Source organism: Sorex fumeus, unplaced genomic scaffold, assembly GCF_029834395.1.
Source record: "Sorex fumeus unplaced genomic scaffold, SorFum_2.1 ptg000035l, whole genome shotgun sequence".
NCBI lineage: Eukaryota > Metazoa > Chordata > Mammalia > Eulipotyphla > Soricidae > Sorex > Sorex fumeus.
This window is the reverse complement of record NW_026606092.1, coordinates 8,223,222-8,232,962: the sequence shown is the minus strand read 5'-3', so window position 1 is coordinate 8,232,962 and position 9,741 is coordinate 8,223,222.

The window sequence follows — 9,741 nt, the reverse complement described above, 5'->3', positions numbered from 1 at the left end:
GGCCCAACAGCTGAAGACCTCCAGGGCCCAGCCAAGGCCATGCTGGGACCACTCTCCACACACTTGGATGAGCCTCACGCATAAAAGAACTGGCAGAGGAACCCAGGTGTGTGGGATCCGGGGCTGAGATCTCCAAGCCTGCACGGTTTGGGACTGGACCTGCCAGTAACTAGACAGTTACACCCACCAACTGCCGTGTAACACCAACAACGGCCAGGATACAGAGATTATCACACTCAGCTCCCGGAAGCTTATCATCTTATCATCTTATCATCTCATTCCTACTTTGGACAAACTGGCAGGCTACCAAACGTAACCTGCCCACACGGCAGAGTCTGGCAAACTCCCCGTGGTATACGCAATATGCCAAATACCAGTAACAATGATGGGTCTCATTCTCCTAACCCTGAAAAAGCCTTGCATATAGCACTTTTAAAAAAAATCTCAGGGCTAGGACGAAGAAGACGTTACTGGCACCTGCTCGAGGCAATCGACGAACAACAGAGTGGTCGTGATCATGATCGTGATGATTGCACATAGTGAAAAATATGAATCAAAGTATAATGAATCAAAGATATGAAGCAGAATAGTTTTAACCATTTCCCATCTTTAATCAATTAACATTGAGCCTGTCATTCTACAGCTGAATCTCACAAAGACAATGTTATGAGAAACGGTCTCGTTCCTGACGTTTCATTCACTCTCAATGGGACGAACATCTCCAAATGCAACAGTTATGTGTATGTAGGTCAAGAAGTCAACATGACAAATGACCTGGCACCTGAGTTGCGCAGGAGGAAGAGAGCAACTTGGAAAGCCTTCAAGAACATCAAAGAAATAGCTAAGAGGATGAAGAACCTCCGGCTCTGGGAACATCTCTTTGATTCCACTTTTCTTCCTGCATTAACATATGCCTCAGAGAACTGGGCCCTACGAAAACAGGATGAGAATGCTATTCAGGTCTCCCAAAGAGGAATTGAAAGAGCTATGCTTGGAGTATCACGGTTCAATCAAATTAGAAAAAGAATCCGGAGTTCCAACTCCGTTGATGGTCAAGAATCAGGGACACTGTCTAGTTTGCCAAGGCATCAAAAGTCAGATGGGCTGGACACGTAATGAGATTTGGAGACGACCGCTGGACTAGAGCCATCACCGAATGGATTCCATGGAACGTCAAAAGATCGCGTGGTCGCCCACTTATAAGATGGTCAGACCCTTGAACGATTCTTTATCAAGACCCTTGAACAATTGGTTTGAGGCTCTTCGTGTTCCTAGAACGAGCAAACGCCATTCGGCTATATTAGCACGCAACCGGGATGAATGGAGACATTGCTGGTGCAAATCGATGAGTAATGGGAATTCAAGTGATCAAGTGAATCAATTAACATTATTCCTTTTCAAAAGAGGTAAAAAATACCCATATTTACAATACTATAAGCAAACACCATTGAAGAATGAAGAACCTTCTAGTTTCTCTGTATTCATTAGCACTTCAGAGCAAGAACACTTATGACATTTACGTCCAGGCACAGACCAAGTGCTCAATCCCCAGCCAAGCATAGAGGAATGAACCCCAAGGAACATACTGAGAGTACAAGCTGAGAATTGCCTGGTGTGGCCTAAAACACACAAAAACAATATTGTTAGTAACATTATCCACGTTTTAAAGAAAGAAGAGCAAATCTTCCTCACTGCTCACAGTCATACAGGGATCTGCCTCCTTCTCCCACCCAGGCACATCTGGATCCATTTACTCCCCAAGAGAGAGTACTCCCAGAAAAGTCAACATGGGCTTCTAAACTTGGAGATCTCAGGGCCCCCTGAAGAGTTTGCTCTCTTCTATATAAAGATTGCTTAAACATTATAAGCATAATAACTCTTTATTAAAATAAAGATCTGAAGTCTAGGGCTGGAGTGATAGTACAGTAAACAGAGTGCTTGCCTTGCATGTGTACCACCAGAGTTCTATCCCAGGTACCATATATTCATCCCGACCCCAGTAGAAGTGACCCCTGAACACACAGCCAAGAATAATAATAAGCCCTGAGCACTGTTGGGCGTGACCCCAAAACAATAAAAAAATATTTTGGAAGTTTTTGGAACTGTTTTACTAATCTTTTTCTTTAATTTTATTATTTAACGACTGTGAGATCTTTACGAAACTGTTCATTATTAGGCTTTAGTCATGCAGTGTTCTAACACCCATCCCTCCACCAGTACATTTCCCAGTACCAGTGTCCCCAGTTTCTCTCCCATCACCTCCCCTTCTCCAAGCCTGCCTTTAAGGCAGGCATCCTCTCTCTCTTTCTCTCCATCTCCCTCTCTCTCTGTCTCTCTGTCTCTCTCCATCTCTCTCTGTCTCTCTTCCTCCCCTGCTCTCTCTCCCTCTCTCTCTCTAGGATTACTTCTTTGGTTCTTAATGAAAAACACATGGAAAGGTAGTTTCATCTATAAGAGTGCACCTTCAGAACATTTTTAGCTAGGTATATTAAGATTGGGTTGTTTTAAAAAAAATTTATCATTCACAAGATATCCATTCATCATTTGCAATAAGAATATTGATGAATTCAAACATCTGAATTTAAAAAAGGATAGAGAACCAGACTGGAGGCTTAAAAGTTCACTTTCTTGTCAGACACATTAACAGAGGCCCAGAACGGCTATTTATGTTGAGTTCAAAAGGGTGTTTATTTGACACTCATTTGAAACATCAATTTGAGGAAAAACACATTAATACTATCTCATATCTTGAAAAGTAATGATGCATAAAGAAGTACTTGCAAACATCATCTTCATATATATTTTCTTTTCACTAATTGCTGGGCTGGAGTGATAGCACAGTGGGTAGGGCGTTTGCTTTGAAAGCGGCCAACATGGCCAACCCGAGTTTGATTCCTCCGCCTCTCTCAGAGAGCCCAGCAAGCTACCGAGAGTATCTCATCCGCACAGCAAAGCCTGGCAAGCTCCCCATGACATATTCAATATGCCAAACACAGTAACAATTGTTACAATGGAGACGTTCCTGGGCCCACTCGAGCAAATCGATGAACAACGGGAGAACAGTGACAGTGACTAATTGCTAACTCCTCCAAGTTGTCCAGCTACTCTCTTCTCATATTGTCATTTATTAGTCTGTAAGTGTGAAGAAAATGAAATAATGTGAGGAAAGGGTACACAGAAGCAATTCCATCTTAAAATAAAGTGTTGTGCAGCTTTCTTTTTTAAAAAAAATAATGTTGGTGTATTGCTATTTGTTCAGCCATTGATTAAGCTGATTGAATTGGGCATGAACTCCACATTGCAGTTTTATTTTATTGTATCACGGTGAGATAGAGTTACAAAGCTTTCATGTTTGAGATTCAGCCATACAATGATGAAACACCCATCCTTCCACCAGCGCACATTTCCACCACCATTGTCCCAAGTATCACCTCCCCCCACACACATACATACTCACTCTGCCTCTATGGCAGACAATTTCCCCAATACTCTATCTCTAATTTGGGGCATTAATTTTGCTCAAATTTTCCAACCACCATTCAAGCCTACCTGCCAGCCTCTGGGCCAGGGCTGTTGGTGCATTAAGATGGCATCCGGAAGCAAATTGTGGGTGTGACAGCCAGTCTTCTGGGCAGGTGGTGACTCGGAGTGGGGCGGGGGAGGGCAGCCCAGGACCTCTGCCACCATGCAGCCTGGATATTTAGTCCTGAACCTGCATACCTATGCTTGGAAAGCTCCTGGTCACCAGAATTCCATCTGGAGTAGGTGCGGAGACTGCACCTGCTCCATCTGGGATATCCGGTATCCCAGTGATATTGACTCGTCATGGGGCCCAGAGAGATCTCTGGCGTGCTGGTGTCATCTGGAACTTGCTGCTGTGTCTCTGGGCCAGGGCTGTTGGTGTGATAAGATGGTGCCCGGAGGCTAATTGTGGAGACAACAGTCAGTCTTCTGGGTGGGTGGGAACGCGGGGAGGGACAGTCCGGGTCCTCTACTGCCATGCAGCCTGAAGTTGTAGTCCTGGAAACTGCATACCTAGGCCTTGCTTATGGAAGCTCTTGGACATTGGGATTCCATATGGAGTAGGCAGGTATTGCACCTGCTCCATCTGGGGTCACCCAGTGATATTGGCTCAGTATGGGGCCCGGAGAGATCTTCAGCACTGTGGTGTCTACCAGGACTTGCTGCTTTGTCTCTGGGCCAGGACTGTTGGTGTACTAAGGTCCACATTACAAAATTTTCAGCAGATTATATCTTGGTGAGGTCCATCCTGAGATGGTGGAGTCAGACTTGGGGTAATGGCGGCAATTTTGGATTGTAGAAGCAAGTAGCTGCCAAGGACTCTGCTTGGGCGGGCACCGGCCAACCCGTCCCCTCAAATTTACTCTAGACTGTAAAGCCATGTATGGATCTGAGCTTAACTGTGGCTTTTGATCTCTTTTGAGATTTATTTAGGGGTCTCTAAGGCAAGGTCAACAGTAGCGCTTACAGGGTGGTGCTGGAGTTGGTTCATGGGGGAGACTGCCAGTTCTTCTATGTGTGTTGGGAAGTGTGGGAGGTAGTCCATCCCAATTCTGAGTGATCTTGTACAGCTGAGCCAGAGATGGTTTGTGGGTTTACTCCCACATACCTAACTTTTGGCTGTTTAATTTCCCAGTAAACTTGTTCCCAAGTTGTGGATTCTGGCCAAAGGCAGAGCAGCAATTTGGGGGTATCAGGAAGCCTGAAGGCAAAATCAGGCTACTGATGCACTGACCCCATAGGTACAGGTTGACCCGTTGGCGGCACCATACCCCCACAGATTTCAGCTTTAAAATATAGCTAACTCTGTTAGGAGAGATGAAGTCATGAAATTTGCTTATAAATGGATACACATGGAAAGTATCATGCTAAGTGAGAGAGGGAAAGACATAGAAAGACTGCACTCATCTGGGGAATATAAAGGAACAGAATGGGAGACGAACACCCAAGAATAGTTAAGATAACTACCAGGAGGTCTGCTCCATGGCTTGGAAGCCAGCAGCACATGCTGGGGGAAAAGGCAGCTCAGACAGAGAAGGGAACACCAAGTAAAGGATGTTTGGAGGATTCGCTTGGTTTGCAAGATGCGTGCTGAAAGTAGACTATAGACCGAACACGATGGCCTTTCAATACCTCTATTGCCAACCACAACACCCTAAACGAAAGAGAGAGCAAAAGGGAATGCCCTGCAACAAAGTTTTGGCAGGGTGGGGGGGGATGGGGTAGGGGGATGGGAGGGCTACTGGGATCATTGGTGGTGGAGATTGAGCACTAGTGGAGGTATGGGTACTCAATCATTGTATAACTGAAACCCAAGCAAGAAAGTTTGTAAGTCTACAGCTGTACCTCATGGTGTTTCACTAATTAAAAAAAAAAGAAAAGAAAAAAGAAAGAAAGAAAATGATGGCTGCAGGTACCAGTCGGGATGGTATATGTGTGCTGAAAGTAGATAATGGACCAAACATAATAACATCTCAGTGTCTGCATTGCAAACCATAATACCCAAAAGTAGAGAGAGTATGGGAAATATTGTCTGCCATGGAGGCAGGGGGAGGGTGGGAAAGAGGGGAAGGTATACCATGGATATTAGTGGCGGGGAATGTGCATTGGTGGAAGGATAGGTGTTTCATCATTGTGTGATTGTAACCCAAATATGAAAGCTTATAACTATCTCACAGTGATTCAATAATTTTTTTAAAAATTAAAAAAACAAATATATATATATACATATATATATTTATTTATATAGCTAACTCTGTAGCAGCCAAATAGCACAACATCTAAAGAATGTTTGATTGGCAAAATCCAGGTCCTAGAAAAATAATTTTTTAAACAATCTAAAGTGAATAGTACTTATGCTGTGGATCATAAAGTAGAAAAAAGTGTTAACTCAAAAAATAGCTAAGAATGTGTAAGATGTTTATGCACCTTAGGGCCCTTTCTAGATAGTGGGAAAGAGTTTGAAGGTTGGCAGGTAGCGGAGGTAGAGAGAATTAAAGTAGATCTTATTGTGAGACCTCATTTTTTTTGCCCACCACATTTTAAATTTGAAACCATAGAAATTAGAGAATATACAGTTCCAGATACATTTATGAAAGCCAAATACAGAACAGTTAAATTTCCAACTGGGAATTCTGGAAGGAAAAAGATTTGTAGTGTCACAAAACATAAACAGAGTAGAATCAATAAAGTATATATATTTTCTGCAAAGTATTTAGCAGAGAAAACCGAAATGGCACATCAGGCTTAACTCCCTAGGAACACAAAGGGGAAAAAAATGTAAAATTCTTGCATTTCCAACGGAGGGAGAAGTAACTGGATTCGTGGAAGGAGCTGAGCAGTCAATCATCATGATGAAGGATAGTGAATCCAAATAGAGTTAATAATGGACAATCAAGCTAAGAAGAGACAGTCAACCAGAGAGCGGGGGGAGGTGTCTGAGGGTAATGTGGCTGCAATATCTGTCACCCCATTGATGACCAGGGCTGATTGGTTAATTTGGTGTTCCCTTCCCTCCTAATGCTCCATTGTGGTGATTCCCCCAGCTGAGTCAAATGCCTTCCCTGAATAAGACAAAGAGGAAAAAGACAACAGGAGATGAGCCATCACCATAACTGTGTCTGACAAGAGAAGAGATAACTAGCTAGAATATTTTTAAATCTTAGCATGGGATGTTGCAATGATAGTTAGATATCTAAGACCATGTATGGTATACACCTTTATACCTTAGACATTTAAATACATTTAAAGATCACATAGGTATATTATACATCTATAAATTATAAAATATTAAGTCTTATGCAAATCTAAAATAAATGCCTCTTAAATTTTACTCAATTTATTAAGATGGAATGGGTAAGCTATTAATACTTTTCTCAATGTGAATCAGGAGAATAAACTGTAAGAAATTTATAGAAATGCTGAATTGAATTTTCTAACAAATGCAAGATTGTTTATTATTCTACAGGATCAAGAATCATGAGTTTTATCTTTTATAGGGTATAAATCAATCATATTTCACTGAAAAATATTTATTGCATTATTATGGATAAGAATTGTTTACATTACTATGTTTTGTATAATTTTAACTTAAGCAGTAAATAAAATAATTTGGGGTGACATTTGATAGTGCTTAGGGGCTACTTCCCTCTGGGGGCACTCCTGATAGTGCTCAGAGGATCATGTGAAGCTGGAGCTCAAACCCCAAGCTTCCTAGAGGCAAAGTATGTACTACATCCATTGAGATATCTCTCCACTCCAGTTAAATCATTTTTATCAAGCATATTTCCAACCCTATAGAAAAAATGAAAACATATATTAAGTTGTAACCTTCAAGATACATTATGATTTTCCTTCTCTAGAGCTGACCTTTTGCATAGTTGTCTAAATAGGGAGGCTTCATTGCAGAGAACTAGTCATTTGCTTTTTTATTTATTTTCTTGCCTCCTACTCATGTGGCTGATAATACTTGGAGTCATCTAACATAAATATAATAATTTTCTTTTTGCATCTATTAAACCTCAAATACAAATTCTTGTAGGAGGTGCAGCATATGTACTTAATTTCCTATTGACAGTCACAAAATAGACAATCAATGGAAAGCCCATCTAAGAGGCAATCTAAGAAAGACAATGCCTTCCACTCTAACAAAAGGACAGAATTCCAGAATTCTACATGTTCATAAACATGTTTCCCTGATAATTTTAGTCAATCCTCAGCTGAGACAAGCAGAATCAAACAGAAACTTATGGCAAACAACATTATACTGACATCAGAAGTATGTTTGCCTCTAAGAATATAATATTGACCTAAGGCAAGTAAAGAGAAATGAAGGGCACACATAGAGATGAAAATTCATTAGACAAAGAAACTAAATTTTAGACTAGAGTTGACTGTGTTACTGTGGATTAATCAGGTTAAATTTCTCATACTCAGCAGACAGAAACTTTGACAGAAACATTATGCCCTATTTATATAAGGATAAAGGTGAATACCTTTCTCTGTTTCGGATTTCCATGAGGTGACAGTTATATTCACAACTTTATTCTAACTCTCTTTCTGAATGGAAGAGGAATAATAATTAATTGGTTGCCATTTAGAAGAATCTTTCTTGAGTGGGGAGCTGCTCTGGACTGTTTGGAACTCTGTGGTGTAGGAGATCATAGTTGTGAATGATGGGTAAGTTTGTCTCCTTTATCCCCATCGGAGTGGCACAACCTCTATTATAAGTTTTATTAGAACTTAACTAAGATACATGTTTTCCATACATCTGACTCATTCTTTTTTCTCAGTTCTAAAGACGGTAGGTAAGTGGTAGAGCATTTGACTGAAGACGGTAGAATCTAAAAATATCACTTATTCATCTAAAACCTAAATATTTATATTGTAACATTGTTAAATTTGAGACTAATGAACTCTCAGATAAAGATTCTGATAGAAGAATTCCAATTTTTAGTTATAACTTAAAGCAAGAAGATAGAAATAAAAAGCAAAAATCAAAATTAATCATGTTTCTATGTCAACTCTCTCCCAAGTACTTTTCTATTCTTATTTTGTCTTTTCTGATCTTTGAAAAAATACAACCACCACACTTAATAAAAAACCATTTTAAAATAAAAATTTATTTTAAATATTTGCAAACGGTGAAGAGAATATAGAGAAACCCCATACAACTTATAATTTCATCTTAATCTCCTATTTAGCATTGTATGTTTGTCATAATAAATCAGTATTAGTATATCATTATTAACTAACCTTATAAACTTCACCTGGATGTTTTTAGATGCCATCTGATGTCCTTTTCTTATCCCCAGGATTTTATATATAAAATAGTTATGTCACATTGCAGGGTGAGGTAGAATATGTGCTGCCATTTGTTGCACTGGGTACCTGGGTGCTGCCCATAGCGATATTAACAGAGTCTGATGGCCCAGTGTTACTGTTCAGACTGTTACTGTTTAGACTGTTTGTGGTACAGGGTATTGCTCAGGCCACCACATTTTCAGAAAGCCTCTCTTCCTTTAGATTCTTTGGCACAGAAAAGGAATTTAATAACAAAATATTTACCTATAGAATTTCTTTAGAACTTAAAAAAACAGAGCTGACAAATATATCTATTTTATTTTCATAAATTTTCAGGTCCTGTTAAATGATGCAATAAAAGGGTAAGTCACCTAGAGATATTTTGTAATAAAATATATGCCATAATAGTGATTTTATTACTTTTCTTAGTTTTATATGAATTTTCTTTTCTCTAATTATTTAGTTTAAATTTTTTAATTATGTCTTTTCTAGGAAATATAATTGAATGCATGCATTATAAAATTTAACCTAAAGGAAAAGTTAAGCTAAAGGATTAAGGATGGAATCATGCATGCCTTGCATGTATGATGTCCTGAGTTTGATCACCAGCACTGCAAAAAATGGAAAGGAAACCTTTTTCTAAAAATACTTCAGTAGCATTGTGACAGAGAAAACATAATATAATATAAAACACATATGTTGAGGTCTCTGCCTGCTTCCCCACCCTTGCAGGTGATATTGATCTCCTGGCTGACATCTCTGACCCATTCTGATCTGGAGCAGCTTCCCCTCCCTTCAGGCTAGGTCCTAGCAGCCTCTAAGTCCAACCTCTTCTATATTAATGGGCCCAGCGCCATATCTCCTGAAGCCCAGTGGCATTCCTGAAGACCAGTCAACAATTCTACTCATTGAATTTCA